The sequence below is a fragment of the Mastomys coucha genome, unplaced genomic scaffold (genome assembly GCF_008632895.1).
Source record: "Mastomys coucha isolate ucsf_1 unplaced genomic scaffold, UCSF_Mcou_1 pScaffold14, whole genome shotgun sequence".
NCBI lineage: Eukaryota > Metazoa > Chordata > Mammalia > Rodentia > Muridae > Mastomys > Mastomys coucha.
Genome location: NW_022196896.1, coordinates 103,884,678 through 103,902,192, shown reverse-complemented (window position 1 = coordinate 103,902,192; position 17,515 = coordinate 103,884,678). Strand labels below are relative to the sequence as shown.

The 17,515-nt window shown below is 42.4% G+C and overlaps 1 pseudogene; it reads left to right on the top strand.

Moving 5' to 3' along the window:
* Positions 1-4,218: 4,218 nt before the first annotated feature.
* On the top strand, positions 4,219-4,999 carry LOC116089241 (annotated as a pseudogene).
* Positions 5,000-17,515: the final 12,516 nt, after the last annotated feature.

Here is a 17,515-nt window from a genome sequence, read left to right as displayed (position 1 = left end):
GACTAACACCAAACCCTGACAAATTTCTCCACACTGTCGACTTGCACAGGATTGTGGAGATTTTAGCATCTGCTCAAGTAAAGACACCTTTCCTCGGGAGTGAAGTTATACTACGGGCTCTCTTGTTTGGGAACGGAGGTGAAAACAGGAAATTTTGAGTCTATTCCTAAGATTTTAGGATATGATTTTTATACTTTCTATTTTCCACAGGAAAAAAAACCCTACAAGATGAAAGTTTTGTTTGAAAATTATCCATATGTAAAACCAATTCATTGGTCATTTTGAACTTTATCAGTTTTCTGGTAGAACATTTGGAGCAGAGCTGGCTTGTTACTCTGTTATTAAAATATGTTTCAAGTAAGGTTGCCAAGAACATTTAGATGTGTTTTTGGTCCGCAAGGCATTTTAGTTTCAGTTTGGAAATTGAAAGTTTGTCGTAGGGGTCTCAGGATCTGGGAGCACACCCTCATCCACCAGTCAAGGAGTTAGAAGTCAGTGAATGAGAAGAACGTGTCTCACCAGGAAGGATGCTCACATAAAGTAGCTCATTCACCCTTGAGGGAAGCCACAGCCTGGAGAAGAAACCTAGACCCTGACAGCTCTCAGTGCTTCTAAACTACAGGAGAGTCAAGTCAACAGATGCAGCAGACGAGAGAAAACCCGAAATCCAAACCATATGCCGATGTCTTACTCCTTCCTTTACTTTGTCACATTGCTTTACTCTTCTGGGCACCAAGTGTCTTGTTGGGTTATGGCTGCTTCGAGAAAGCCATTTCAAAGAAAGGTAGTTTGTAAACCAGGCATTTAATAAGAGTAATCACTGGAACAAGGATGTGACCAGTTCATGGCGGAGAACCATTGCTTTGGAAAGGAAAGGATTCTTTGAACTCTAAAACAAAAATATGGGTGCTAAAAGTCTCTCTCCTGCCTATCTTAGGAGGCACGTTAACACTTTTCTTTCCTTTTTTTTTTTTTTTTCTTTTTTAGCTAAGTCCAGCCTGATAAGACAAACTAATTGACTAAGTGCACGTGGTATCTGAAGCGAAAGAAACAAAGAGCAACTTCCAAAAGCCAACAAAACCAAACTTGATTTACTTTTGCTGGCCCATGAAACAGCAGCCTGGCCTATGTGGCTTCTCCCTTTGATTTCATAAGTCAAGAGAAGATTGGGAGGGAACTGACACACCACTAATTTATTGTGGGACACTAGTAATATTTCTGTTGGATTGTGTTCTTTTACATTATAGGCAGGAAAAGGCAGAAAAACAACTTAAATCAGGAGTGTGAATTGTTCGAAGGAATTTGTCACTTCTGATATTATCTGGCCACACAGACCATGGGTGTTTGCTTTCATTGGGAATTAACTCGGAGAGTCTGTGGAGGACAGCAAACCATGTTCCTAGCCTTCCTATGAGGGAATAGCACTGAATACAAAAATGTATCAATTCCCCTCTTGTCCCTCTTCTCCCCCCAAGCTGAATTCATATGCAATGGGAAAGTCATTAGAGCAGCATCTGCAGGACAGAACTACAGGGCTGTGTTCTGGCCTTGCACGGAGAGCTGGGAGCTGAAAGCTGACATTTTTCCTTTCCGTGATTTGGAAACATTCATGAATCTTCTAACACAGAGCTGCTCTGATTTTCATTGGTTGTTATTTAATGACACAAGTTATTCTTATGAATACGCAAAAGTATACTTTCAATACGAATTAAGCTATGGCCAAGGCATGGTATATTTAATATTTATTTATTCACAGTGTCTTTCATTTTCTGGCTTAATTATTTCAGTGGAGTCAATGTTTATGTCCCTTCACAATTCAAATATTGAAGTACAAAGGTAATGGTACTAGAAAGTGGGAACTTTGAGAAGTATTTTGTCCAAAGGGACAGACCTTCACGGTAGGACTAATGTCCTTACTAAAGATACTCCAGAGAGAGCCCCTGTCCTTTCACAGTGAGAAGAGAGTTGTCTATCAACCCAGGATGGGGCTTTACTAAGAGATGCAGTCTGCTGCTGCTTTGATCCTGGACTTTTTATAGCCTACAGGACATTATGAAATGGTATTGTTATTTAAAGCCAGTCATCTAATTGCATTGTGTTGTAATATCCTGAATGTACCGAGACAATGACTTCTTTGTGATGAGTGGCCAACCAAGGGATCCTCTGTGGTTGTTTTGAACACAGCTTGTTTGAGTGTCAATCTTGAAGGAGTTGTGGGAATCACACTTGGTACCAACAAGTCTTGCATTGTGGACATTAATAAATATGGATGACTCCCTGTCTGTGACACTATCCCTATATCTCTTATTGTTTAGGTTCAGCTTTACCATATATATATGTACATATATATGTATATATATATACACACATATATAATGTATATATACATATATATATGTGTGATATATATAAAATGACTGTTTCACACATCTGTCTTCCTGGATCTGAGAAGAATATCTGACTTATACTAAATAATATAGTATATGCGTGTACTATATTATTAGTATAAATTAGTATATATTAGTATAAATTTATATATAATATAGTATACATTTATATATTATATATAATATATATGTCTTACTCAGGGTTTGTATTCCTGCACAAAACATCATGACCAAGAAGCAAATTGGGGAGGAAAGGGTTTATTCAGCTTACACTTCCACATTGCTGTTCATTTATCAAAGGAAGTCAGGACAGGAATTCACACAGGGCAGGAACTTGGAGGCAGGAGCTGATGCAGAAGCCATGGAGGGGTGCTGCTTACTGGATTGCTTCCCCTAGCTTGCTCACCTTACTTTCTTATAGGATCCAGGACTACCATCCCAGGGATGGCACCACTCACAATGGGCCCTCCCACCCTTGATCATTAATTGAGAAAATGCCTTACAGCTGGATTTCATGGAGGCATTTCCCTAACTGAAGCTCCTTTCTCTGTGATAACTCCAGCTTGTGTCAAGTTGACACACAAAACCAGCCAGTACAATATATAATATATATTTTCTCTATAAATATAAATATATAATGTTACATAATATATGCTATAGATAATATATTATATACTTATATATGGTATATATAACACACATGGTATATTTATACATTATACATGTATACATGTGTGTATATATATATATATATATATATATTTGTTAATTATTTACTATAAGTCAAGTACTCTTCTGGGATTCAGAGAGACAGAGATATGTGAAACAAACATCATTGGTCTTGTGAAGTCTGCATTGTCATGCAAGAGACAGACAAGATGCAGTTGCCAAGTTGAGTTACAAAGACAGGAGGACAAACCAAGCAAGAGTAGGTTGGGGGGGCTGTTGTGAAGGAGCGGTTGGACCTAGTGTGCCTGCATGGGTGAGATGTGAGCAGCTTGAATGGAGGAGATGCTGTGTGATGATCTTGGGGAAGCAGGTTCTAGACAAAAGACCTGGAAACCTGGAAAGGAGAAGAACAAAATAAATACGGGTGGAGGAAAGGGAATGAGACCGGATTGTAGGTTGTGAGTTTGGCAAAGCTGCGAAAATCCACATCATCCAAGGCTTTGTGGGCCAACCAGAATATTGTATTGCATTTAAACACTAAAGGAAGGTGCTGGAACATTAGGATTTTGGGGAGGCAGCTGTGCTCACCTCTAGTCTACCAACAGAGCACTACTCTTTTGGTTTTTTTGTTTCTAAGAGTTTGCACTGGCTGCTGGGTGGAGACGCGCTGGTGACTGAGACCAGGGACTGTCTAGCTTTGGCACAGGCAGAGGCTAACAGACAGTTCTGTTCATCCAGTCATCTGTCGGTCAGTTCTGCTTACAGTCCCCAAGTCAGCTCATTTAACTTTAGTGTGAGCTGGAGAACTGTAACACCATCGCCCGCCTTAATGACAAGTCTTACCTTAGTGCATAAATGACTATTTATTGCTTTAACACAATACACTATAATGATTTAGATTGTCAGTATATCTTAGATGTTCATACTTCAGATATGGAGAATTCATGTGGAGAAGGATATATATATATATATACATATATGGACATATATGTATATCTATGCACATATATGTATACACACACACATATATACACACACACCCACACACATATATACATTTATATATAAACTAAGATGAGCTGTGATGGATGGATAACTGACAACCAATATATGAAAAGATTTCTTAACAAATGCATTGGTTGCTTCTCCAGGAAAACACCAAATGGCAGATGACGCTGGTGCATCGGGAGGGCGGTCGTGGTCGAGGCTGTGGCCATGGTTGAGGTAAAGATGAAGACAAGGAGTGGATCCCTGTCACCAAACTGGGCCGCCTGGTTAAGAACATGAAGATCAAGTCCTTGGAAAGATCTACCTGTTCTCCCTGCCCTTTAAGGAGTCTGAGATCATTGACTTTTTCCTGGGTACATCCCTAAAGGACGAGGTTCTGAAAATCACACCAGTGCAGATGCAGACTCGGCTGGCCAGGGGACCAGGTTCAAGGCATTCGTCGCTATTGGGGACTACAATGGTCACACTGGTTTTGGTGTTAAGTGCTCCAAAGAGGTTGCCACTGCCATCCGAGGGGCCATCATCTTGGCCAAGCTTTCCATCGTCCCTGTGCGGAGAGGCTACTGGGGACGATTGGCAAGCTTCAGGCTGTTCCATGCAAGGTGACAGGCCACTGTGGCTCTGTGGTGATGCATCTCATCCCTGCTCCCAGAGGCACTGGCATTGTCTCTGCTCCTGTGCCCAAGAAGCTCCTGATGATGGCCGGTATAGATGACTGCTACACTTCAGCCAGAGGCTGCACTGCCACCCTGGGCAGCTTTGCCAAGGCCACCTTTGATGCCATCTCCAAGACCTACAGCTACCTGACCCCTGACCTCTGGAAAGAGACTGTGTTCACCGAGTCTCCTTACCAGAAATTCACTGACCATCTTGTGAAAACCCACACCAGAGTCTCTGTTCAGAGGACCCAGGATCCAGCTGTGGCTACCACATAAGGGTTTTTATATGACAAAAATAAATGTATTAAGTCTGTTAAAAAAAACAAATGCATTGGTTTCTTGTTATAGAAAAAGATGCTACAGGCTTTAGTTATGTTGATTTTATTAGCACAGATAAAATTCCTAGAAAAAAAATAAGAGTAAAAGCTGTTAGCCAAAGCTTCTAGTCAGGTGTGGTAGCAGATTCCAAGAACTCAGGAGGTAGAGGCAGGGGAGGTCTCTGTGGGTTCAAGGCCAACCTGGTCTACATTGTGTGTTTCAGGATAGCCAAGGCTATGTACATAGAGAGACCCTGTATTGAAAAAAAAAAGGCTCTTGCATTGTTTTATGTATCATAAACATCCCAGGAGACAGGCCTTAGTGAGATAGGTCTTAGTATTATAACCACTATTACGGAGCCACAGAGAGATGGAAAGGGCTGACAGGGCGGCTCAGGTAAATTGCTTCCCCAGAAAAGCCTGCTAACCTGAATTCAGTTTCTTGAACTCATGGTGTAAGGAGAGAGCAGACAGAAGGTAGGTGCCTGCTGTTAAGCCAACGACCAGAGTTCTAGTCCAGCACCCATAGGGTAAAAGCAGAGTACTGTTGTCAAAGGTTGTTCTCTGGCCTCCATACATGCTGCTGTTCCCATGACTCTTTTCTGTCGTGCCACACCCCCAAGCCCTATGCTCACCCTTCCTTTCTTCTTTACTGAGGACCTTATTTCTGGTGGACGTGGAAGACAACAGAATTAGAATCTCATAAATATTCATTTGGTTCCCCCCCTCCCATACACACACACACATGACTCACACAAGGATCTCATAAAAACAGCACTGACGAGGCTTTCGCCAATTCTAATTACCAAAAACAGTTATTTTTACTTTATTCCGACTCTCTGTTCTTTAGTCTCCCGCGTTCTCACTGTGAGAACACGCAGCCACTTGTGCGGTCCTCTTTCTCTTGTTGGGTTTGATCTTGTTACCCTCTGTTCTGTAAGTTACGCCACCCGCAGGCCTCAGGCTCGGGTCTCTAGTCATTTTGCTTGTCTCAAGTTTGGTTCTAGTGGGTTCTTTAGGAGGGACTTCATCTTTCCCTCAGTTGCTGAGAACAGTTCTCCTGACCTCTCCGCATTTGAGACGCAGGTTTGTGGGGTGTAGTTCCCTCCTTGAGAACGTTAAATAAGCCAGTCCCTTTTCTTGTCCCACAAATGTCCCTGCTAAAAACTCTGAAGCTAATCTAATTTCCTCCCACTTAAAAATCACATGCCTTGTGGCTCACAGAGCACTCAGGAACCTTTTACTTTAGACACTAGACATTTTACTAGGACGGACATGGTGTGACTGCTCCTTCTTTAGTGGTTCCATGTTCCTGGGAATCCTGCAAATGAGTGTTTGCAGAATTACAGTTTTAGAATACTCCTTCCACGCACTCCCCTGTTGTAGCTTTCTTCTTCAGCATTGTCTCACCTCAGAGGGATTTCCTTGGCCTATCTTCAGTATGCTTGTCAGTTTCTTTAAAAACTTTTAAGCCTTTGACTTCATCTTCCCAATTCACACAAAAGACCCCTTTCCCTCTTTCCTCTCTACTTCTCATAAAGCCATCTTTGTTGTGTCTATTGAGTCTTGTGTTCATCCAGTTCAGTCCTAAAACAGTTTTCCTGTGCTGTTAATTCTCTCTTGAATTCTGTCACATTTCTTCTGAGACCATTAACAGTATTTGATGAGATTTCATGCTGTAGGGTTGTTTTTTTTTTCTTTCGATTTTTGTTTTGATCTGCTGAGGAAAGACGGGCTTGTTTCTTGTTTGTTGTTGTTTTGTTTTGTTTTTTTTTTTCTATTGGGAGTTTTATGTGGGGTCTGATCTTACTACTCTTTCATTGTCCACTTTTGAGTGAACTTAGCTTTCCTGAAATCTTAGGCAATGCTAGTTCAGAGAACACACTATCGTCCAGAACCCACTTCCCTTTCATTTTCCACACATTGAATACAATGGAAACTCTTTTTCTATATTCTTTGGAGTTTTCACTCCCACTCTGCTTTTATCTGATGCCTCTATTTCCCTCACTTCTCTTGTCCCTATTCTGTCTATTCTGAGCTGGATTCCTAGTACTTTGCTCTGTTCTTAAAAGCAGCTTGGTCCCACTTAGGTCTGCAGGCATGCAGGGTCTACCTGGACCAAGCTCTCAGAGCTGCTTGGAGAGCAGCTTGTCATACTGACAACTGGAGTATCTGTGACCATGTCCAGCTATTGATTTTAAGGTTCCTTTTAAAATTACACTTAATTAATTAGCTAATTTATTTTACTCTGTGTGTGTGTGTGTGTGTGTGTGTGTGTGTGTGTGTGTGTATGTGTGTGTATTCTCTGGTGCAAGCAGAAGTCAGAGAACAGCTTGTAGAGGTCAGTTCTCTCTTTCCACCATTGAACTGGGGTTGCTAGACACCTTTCCTTGCTGAGCCACCTTACTGGCCCTGAGCTGTTGACTTTGCACAGAATCTCCATTAGTACCAGGGAGTGTTTTTCTATGCTCGGGCTTTTCGTTTTGAGTCTGGTAGATGTTCTCTTGTCTTCCCTTGCTTGTGTTCATGCAGATATCAGTAAGATGCAGGGGTAGGGCATGTGGCCATTTAGACCTACATATCTATATTTTGTGGGTTTATAAGACCACATGCTTACTTTTGTAGCTGGCATTGGCTATTTTGTGGGTTCTTTCTTCTTCTACCCGTCTCTACCCCTCCTTTCCTACCCTTCCAACCCCCTAACACTAGATCAGATAGAAAAAAAATAAAGAGGAAAAAAAAATAAAGATAACGTCCTGGTTATCCTTAGACTACTTACTGCTGATTAGGAACTTCGAGTTTCTTGGGCAAGTCTGAGCTTCATTGTCAGGATATCTTCTCTCTCGTCCTCCTCTTCTTTTCTTCTTCTTGCTCCTCTTCCTTCTTCTTTCTCCTCCTCCTCCTCTTCTTCTTCCTCTTCTCCTCCCCTTCTTTTTCTTTTTCTTCATTTCTTCTTTGCACATGAGTATTTCACAAATCGCAACCAACCAAAACTCGCCCTGCCTCTCAGGGTCTTAGCATTTATATACCCACTGAAGAATTTGGAGGAGAAAGGAAGAGACTGAGTGATGCCCCACTTTCTTCTGAGGTACTGGTGAAGTCTCCTTCAGGCTGTTGCAGAACTTTTCCTGAATCCCTTTAAGACCTCGGTTTCTATCACTACCCACCCCTTTTCCAACCGCTCTAGCCAGTTGTGGTAAGTTTCAGTCCTCCAAAATCCAGGCTGCTGTGACGCCACCCTTCCTTCCATCCCTTCTGTTGTTTGATACTCTGCATTGTGCCTTAGTACAGTTTCCTGATAGGACCAACAGGTGTGTCTGCAGTGCCTCTGTGCTCTTTCTACTGACAATGCTCTTCCGTAAACTCACCTGTAACTGATCACATGCTGGGCAAGAACTTCCTGTCCCTCCTGCTTTTGTACTCCAGCATCCCTAGACTGATGCATGGTTTAGATGAATTGCCTTCACACTGAGTCCACGAAGTGTATTTGTGTTTTGACATCTTCTTGGATTTTGTTTTGAGACAGAGCCTCATGTTGCACTTCCAGCCAGTCCTGAACAACCTATGTAGCCCAGGCTAGGCTTGAACTCATGATGATCATCTTCCTGCCTTGGTCTTCCAGGTACTGGGATTATAAGTGTGAGCTACCATGTCCAGCATTCCTCTCAAGAAAGGCAGTCTGATGTGAAGGATGGATTGAGGAATTGTCCTCAGGTGAGAGGTGTAAGGGACTGAGAAGCCTGAGCAAAAGCCAGGTAGAAAGTACTCGAGTAGAGGTTTGGACTCTATTTGGTTCTACATGGAACCCTCAAGTGTGAACATGACCAGCTGGCTTACTGTAATGAAAGAGGGTGAGCCTTTTGTGCAAGGTACTAATAACTAGACACTTTGGGGCAGTGCCTCTCTTCTGGCTAAACATAACCTTGGTCAGGTAGTATCCTTAGCAACAAAGGTACGTGGCACATACCCTTAGCAACAAAGGTACGTGGCACATACCCTTAGCAACAAAGGGAGAGAGATATAGACATGGTACCCATTGTGCCCACGGCACTGCAACCTGGATCTGCATGTCAAGTATTTCCATACTTTATGCATGTGCAAATTCTAGATGCGCATGTTCTATATGTAGAACGCCTATAGGCTCTCTACGCAAACCACACATACAGAAGCACATACACCGGCCCGTGTATGCACAAGTGTGTAACTACGATCTGTGTTGAGCATGTGTGTGTGTTTTCAGAGAAGCGTGCTCATTTTTAAGTAGTCCCTTCCCCCTTACACTCAGGTTTGTTTTCACAAGGGAAGAGAAGGGGTAGGCTGCAGTTCATTTACCTGGGACAGGGCTGAAGCAGAATTTGACCACTGGGGATAGGATCTGTGATTCTTCTAGAAAACTGTTCTTATGAGACTTGCATGTCTGCAACCGGGGATGGGATAAGACAATTGGCTCCTTTCCCAAGAAGGGTGGATGGCTGTGTGGAGTGCAGTGGCTAGTTTTTGTCAAATTGCCACACACCTAAACAAACTTGGGACGAGGGAATCTCACTGAAGAATTGCCTCCATCACATTGGGCTGTGGTCACATCTGTGGGGCATTTTCTTAATTGCTAATTGATGCAGGAGGTCCCAGCTTACTCCACGGTGCTAAGGCTGAGCAGGTGGGCCTGGGGCTTTACAGGAAAGGTAGAGAGAAAGCAGAGAAAGCAGACCAGTAAACAACATGCTTTCATGGTTTCTGCTTCAGTTGCTGACTTCAGATTCCTGCAGTGAGTTCCCACCATGGCTTCTGCCCATGCTGGCCAGTCACTTCTAAGGTAAAAACAAAAACAAAGACAAAGACAAAACCCCTTCTGCTCCAAGTCAGTTTGGGGTTTTATCATCTGCGTAGAAAGCAGACAAGAATGGAGAAGGAGCATTTTCTTAAAAGAGTCTAGCAGGCTAACCCTCCCTCATATCTGTGGAGTTAGAATTCAAAAGTGACAGGGAGAGGCTGTTTCATTTCTAAAGCTCTTTTTAAAATGTATTTATCTATTTACTTCTATTTTATGTGTATGGCTGTTTTGCCTGCACGTACGTCTTTGCAGCATGTACATGTGGTGCCTGTAGAATCCCCTGGAACTGGAGGTACAGGTAGTTGTTAGCTGACATGTGGTTGCTGGAAACTGAGTCAGGGTCCTCTGGAAGAGCAATCAGTGTACTTAACCACGGAACCATCTCTCCAGCCCCCGAGGAAGTGGCTACTTTTACTCATGAACAGCAGTTGAGCTTTAAAGAACACATGAGTTGCAAGTTTTGAAAAGTTTTCACACTTCAGTGCTAACAATAAAGGTATTTTAAAATTTTGGGGTTGGGGAAGAGTTCAGACAGTAAAGTTTATGTCATACAAGCATGAGAATCCAAATTTAATACCTAGAACACTAATAAAAAGCTGGGGGTGGGGGGAATGTTGGTGTTTGTAACCCCAGTGTTGGGGAGGTAGAGATAGGAGGGTACCCGGGCCTTGCTGGTCATCCAGCATAGCCTAATGGTGAGTCCTAGGCCCTAGTGAGAGACTGTCTCAAAACCAAGGTAGGCAACTCTTTAGGAAAGATACTCAAGATTGACCTCTGACCTGTATACACATGTGCACATGAACATAAATATATAAAGATACATTCTTTGAGCTGTGTAGAAGAAGTACAGGTACTGAGAGCAACTGAATGATGGACTAGTCAATATTTCAAAGCTAATTCCATTAAGATTTGTAGTTCTGGGCTGGAGAGATGGCTCAGTAGTTAAGAATCCTTCTGGAGACTCACAAGGACCTGTGTTTGTATACCAACACCCATATTACAAGCTGGGTGTGGCCTTGTTTGTGCCTGTAAGTCAGCCTTGCAGAGGACAGAGATAGGAGGCTCTCTGGAGCTTGGTGGCTGTCATCATGGCTGAAAAGCGGAAGTTGTGGGTTGAGAGACAGATTCTGCCTCAAAGGATAAAGTGGAGCGACAGCAGAGGGTCCTAGATACCCTCCGTTCAGCTTTGTATTCTCCCCACAGACACGGCCTCCCCTCAACATGTGTGCATACATCACACATATACATCATGTACACAGATGCTAGATACAGACAACAAAAAGTAAATAAAAAATTAAAAAGATCTGCAGTTCTGTGGTTTCTTTTTAGCTTTTTTTTTTTTTAATTTTATTTTGTGTTCTGTTTCTCTAGTGAAACTTCTGATGGAAGGGATGGCATAGGAGGGGCCTTTTCTTTAGCACTGAAAGTTAATGACATATCAAGGAAACTTTCATTCAGTGACCCGTGACAGGTCTTGTTATTAGTTCAAATATACATCCATTCCTTTTTTTGTTGTGGTTGTTTTCTCGTATGGCTAGGAGTTATATTTTCCCTCCTGAAGAAATGCAGACAGGATACAGAAGACATCTTTAGTCCCTCAAATTGCTGTACTACTCACGCAGTAATTGTTTGCTCTTGAGTCGCTATGTACGGAATCTGATGTCAACTTTCCAGATGAGAAAAAGAGGAGTGGGAGGAGGGGCAAGAGAAGGAGGAGGGGGGAAGGAGAGGGAGGAGGGGGGAAAGAGAGGGAGGAGGAGGAGGAGATGAGGAAGAAAGAGGAAGATGACAAAGGCATCGTCATTTCTTTCATTTCTGAATTTGAAAGGATTGTTACAACCTCTTGTTCCCTCCGCCAGCCTGGGCCCTGCAGGCAGTGAGTGGAGGGTAATTTTAGAAGAGAAGGCCAGGACCCCAGAGGTCACAACCTACAGCTTCTAGAAGCGCAGGGCTTCTATTTTCGGAGGGAATGTTTGCTGTGTTCCCTAGCTATCTGTGGATCTGACTGAGCATAGTGCCATCATGCTCATCTTCCGAGCAGCCCTACTGCGTGTCTTGGGATAGATCACCCGCAAAGCTTCTGAGAACTTGCCTATCTCTTTCTGAATGTCTGCCTTCCTTACCCTCTCTGGACCTAGACTATTTGGTTTGTCTGGGTGCCTTTTTGTTGGAGACTGCTAACCGTGACTTTGTTTTGCTTACCTTTAGCCTCAATCCTAACTTTTCAATCTGGAAAGAACCTGCTTGAAGCAGAAAGCTCTTGGTGAGAGACAAGTTCTATAGAATTCCCACCCATTCCTGCTTCCTGGACCCTGACTTCTAGGTTCTGTGGTCTGGAAGGAGCTGTCTTCTCCAGTAGGGAATCAGCTCACACTTTCCGTCGTTGACTTTTAAGGCCTGAATTGAGCTGAGATGAAAAGCTGTCATTTTTTTTTTTTTGGAAATGTCAAGGGTCAGACATGTCTTAATTCGGTGTGAAACTGAGGTAGAATGTGTGCTTTTATGGGCTCTTGGCAAAAGGTGTTTTTTTTTTTTTTTAAACAAATAAATGAGAAAGAGGTCTCCTCCAGACTTTCCACAGCCTCCTCGGAATTGACTTTAACCATGTGATGTGAGATAACTTCTTCCCAAAGAATAGGGCCATTTAGGCAAAAGAGGATTCTCTTTCCCACGCCCAGAAAAAAGACTGCACAGAGCTTCTGATCACATGTCTTTGTAAACACATTTCATGGCTAAGTGTGTGTATGTGGGTTGGGGGTGGGGTGGGGGTGGGGAGGATCTGGGTGCGCACAGTTTTCTCAGTTGATAACTGCTAAGCCATGGAACTTGTTTTGCTCCGTGGGTTTGAGAAGCATTTTAAGATGCAGCTCTCTTCTTTCTCTGAAGAGCAAATATGGCCTCATCATTGGAAAGTCAGGTGAACGGTCTGCACACTCTAAATGAGCTGCTGGAAATGAAATGCCATCAAGCCAGCTCCTCTGAGGCAGAGAATGTTCTGGAAAGGGTTTCTTTTCTCTAGTGAAATCTGGGTTTCTTGGGCAGTAGGGGAAAACTAAGACTCTTATGTAGGTCATTTTTGTACGTAAGAAAAACAGTTGTGTTCAGTATAAGGCAGGTCTACTGAGGAAAATGAGATTTCTCTGGGGGTTGGATAAAGTTTCACTTAATTGGGGTTCAAAGATAACATCCCGGCTCCTTCAATCAATTGTCAGTGTTCAGCTGTAAAAGCCCATCTTAGCTGGTATGCAAAAATAGGCCAGTAGGCTTTTAATTGACCTCAAGCCATACCTGGATCCTATGAGTTTATTTTTTGCTGCCCGAGGAACTGTAACAGAAGATGGGAGGTGTCCGTGTTCAAAATGTGTATGCATAAAATAAAATAGTTTACCTCCACTGTGTGTATGTGTACATGCACACAAGTATGCACTTGTGTGCACACGCGTGCATGGTGTATTTAAGAAGCCACAATCCCTCTCTTTATAGTCACAGCCATACACGTGTGCATGGTGTATTTAAGAAGCCACAATCCCTCTCTTTATAGTCACAGCCATAGAGTCTGACTCTCTCTTTAGTAAGTCCATCCTTCCCACTGCTCTGTTGTCAGAGGCACTGGCCTTGGGTTACACATACTAAGGAGCACCTGTCTCTCTATCTAAATACCTCCGTCAGGCTACCGTCCAGTGCAGAGGAAGCGCTTGGGGTTACATGGACTTGCCTTTGAGTGAACAGACCATCTTTCTTGGATCAAGGCATTGCACATTCAGCAAGGTCCTTTGCATTTACCATTACACTCAGTTTCCAAAATGACATCATGACCTATTACTTTACATTTTTTCTTCATTTTTATTAATATTTGTGCAATTTTACATATATATGTCACATATTCTAGCCACTCTGGACTCCTACATTTATGTCAGCCATGTTTCCCCTCTCCACAAATCCCTCACTCACATGCTGAGTGCACACAAGGGACAATGCCAGTAGAAGTCAGAAGAAGGCACTGGATTCCCTGGAGCAGGGATTCTCAACCTTCCTAATGCTGTGACCCTTTAATACAGTTCTTCATGGTGTGGTGACTCCAACCATAAAATGATTTTCTTTTCTTTATTTTTTAAAGACTTATTTATTATTATATGTAAGTACATTGTAGCTATCTTCAGACACACTGGAAGAGGGCGTCAGATCTCACTACAGATGGTTGTGAGCCACCATGCAGATGCTGAGATTTGAACTCAGGGCCTTTGGAAGAACAGTCAGTGAGTGCTCTTAACTGCTGAGCCATCTCGTCAGCCCCATAATGTGATTTTCATTGCTACGTCGTAATGGTAATTTTGCTACTCTTATGAATCATAATATACATATCTGATGTGAAGGATATTTGATATATGACTTCTGGGAAAGTGTTGTTTGACTAACCCCTGAAGTGGTCGAGACCCACAGGTTGAGAACCAGTGTACTGGAGCTAGTTATAGATGGTTGTGAGTTACTTGGCATGGGTGCTGGGAACTGAACTCAGATCCTCTGCAAGAGCATTATAGGCTCTTACCCACAGAGTCACCTCTCCAGCCCTCATGCCCTATTTCTACTGTCATTTTACAGATAGGAAATGAGTCTTAGAGCAAAGGATAATGAATATGGGGCCCTTATTACAAGGCTGAGCTCTAGGAACTTCTCATGAACTACATTATTTAGCCCACATCTGATTGTATTTGGTATCACTGTTCTTGTTTCATAGGTGTGAATTGTGACACCCAAAGACACAGGAGCTGTTAGGGTTTCTCCATAGCTCCAAGACTGAGCTAGGATATAAAGCAGGCACTGAGTGCTTCAACACCCAGGCCATCAATATTATGCTGGTGTTAATCTTAGAAAAAATGCGTGCCCAAGAACACACAAAGAGCAATGTTAAAACCTGGCTTTCAGCTTCAGGAGTCTGACTCCACATCTCTTTTACTCCTTGCCTGGACCCTTAGTCCCTAGCCTTCTGGTTTGTCTGGGCTGGTCTGTCCGTTACAGGTGAGCTGGATACAAGGCACAGGAAGGTGATATAGGGCTGGCTTGCCAGATGAACATGGAGGAGCTGATGGAGCCCTGTTTGGAGAGAGAGAGAGAGAGAGAGAGAGAGAGAGAAAGAGGAAGAAGAAGAAGGAGGAGGAGGAGGAGGAGGAGGAGGAGAAGGGAGGGAGGGAGGGAGGAAGAGAGAGAGACAGAGAGAGAAAGAGAGAGGGGGAGAGGGAGAGAGAGGTCACACTATGGGTGTGCCCTGTCATGGGAAGATGTCTCAGCCATAGGCTTGGCTAACCCTCTTTCCTGGTTCACACTGGGCAAACAGCCTTTCTACAGCTTAAGATCTCTCTTCTGTAAACTGTACCAAGCAACGTTTGGAAAAAGGATTTCATGAGAAAGCACTTGAAAGTTGTTATCTCCCCTGGTCCTTAGTTCTCTGTGTCCCCTTAGCAGGATGTCGTGGTCATTTAATCCAGTAGTAACTTAGACACCATTGTGCAGCTTTCCTGGCTTTTCTACGAGGCCAATTGGAGAAGCCCTGCCCATGCCTTCTGTAACAGGCTCTCCAGACATGATTGCTAGGTGATTTTCTTTTCTTTCTTTCTTTCTTTCTTTCTTTCTTTCTTTCTTTCTTTCTTTCTTTCTTTTTTTTTACATAGCAATGTCCTAAGAGCTGTGGAAAGAAAATTTAAAACTTGGTGATACAAATGATAGAGATAGCCACTGTTTCCACTTGATTGGGTTCACACATTTTCAGCCTGCAGAGTCAGATCTGTTGCCTTTGAAATTCTTTACTGTTGCCCCATGTCTTGGGAGCACAATTTTCTTTGAGCAGTGTGCTGCTGTGGGTAAAGCTGCAGATATGATTCTGGCATCACTGCACAGCCTGGCTGATGTGCTGATTAAAGGAAAATGCCATGGTGAATTGAAAGATATTTTAACTACTATATCTAATTACAAAGAAGAACATGTTACTTACCCAAATCTGAATGTGTTCTATAATAAAAAACAAGAGCAATTAACAATCAAACAAGCAACTGCCTTCCTGACAGGCAGATGACACAACCCAGGACTTGGAAAATGTAGAGAGCTCTTGCTTGACGAGGGAAAATGAGATGGTCCTTCCAGCTGTAAGGTAAGATCCAAGGGCCCGATTCCTTGTGGTTAAAAGGCCAGGATGGTATTCAGGAAGCTGAGGACTCTCTGTGCTTGCATTTGTGTTGGTGAAGCAATGCACTGTCTATCTTTAACATGGCTCAAACATGTATTTGTGATTTATCAGACATTTTGACCTAGAAAATATCTTTCTTGTGTAATTTCCTCAGAAGTAAGTTAGTTGTTGTTGTTGTTGTTGTTTTTTAATGCATACTTAAGGAGGTACATTTCTTTGCTGTATCATCTTATATTCGGAATTTCACAGTCTTGTCCCTGGGCTATCCCATAGGGACTTGTGTGGCTCAAAAGCTAATATCCATAAAATACCATAAACTCTAGGGATAAAATGTCCCAGAGAAGTTATATACATTTTCTAATACACACAGTGCTTTCCTGGAATAGGCACTGAGCTGTGTCCTCTGTCTCTAAGTCATGCACAGCCATGCTCTCAAGAAAGGATGCTCCTTGGTCTAAGAATAGTGAATCAACTTATTGGCATCCCAGGGAGAGGGTACTTAGTATACCATGGTCTCTAGAGACATGTTCATGATGATCTGGACTCTGGCATGAGTTTCTTAACTTGAGGCCCTAGCTTTTTAAGCATCATATGTAGATAAAATGCCTGAAGATTTGCTTAAAATACAAAACTCTGGGCCACATCTCAGACATTCTGTATCAGTAGTTCTGAGGTGAAGTTATAGAATTTTCATGTGTAAGCAAGCATCATAGTGATCCAGACACAGGCTTCTCACACATAGCATTTTAAGACATACTTACCTGGAGGATCATCAGCTGCCTCTCTCCACTCACTGTACCTGAGAACTCTGTTACTAAATGTTCATGTTCCCCAATACTTGTTTTTGTGTACATACATCTATAAATTATATAGTTGGTCTAGTCTCTCCTGTACACATATTTTCTGCATTGTACAATATACAGAGGAATGGAAATTAAACATACTAGAATGTTTTCAAAAAGAAAGAAAGAATATTTTATAAATCTTAACAGGGTTGGAACTTGGAATGTGACTCAGTGGTAGAACTTGAGGCTCTGGCTTAATCCACAGTAGAAACAAACAAAAAGACAGAAACTCTGTTTATGGTTTATTGTAACTTTTTTTGTTTTCGTTAATGTAGAGATGCAATTCACTCTTATTCATCCCCATGAGTTATATATGAGTTAGAGCATACCCAAGTTCAGCTTACTCAGTAACTGCAAGAATCCATTTCATAGCTGAAATTAATACATTTCAGAGTCATCAATTTAAAAAAAAAAAAGCTATATCCACAGTGGTGCTTTCTAAACTCTGAGACAACTTTTAAAAATTCCACCCGTCGGTCATGCAACATTTTAACAGAAGTTTGGCTGATAAGTTTTTGAATTCTCCAACATCATTTAGTTTTCTTTTCAGGACCATCAAGGGAGTGGTTAGGGATGTAGCTAAAGTGATCCCTCTATAGCATGCATTGGGTATGGTGAGGC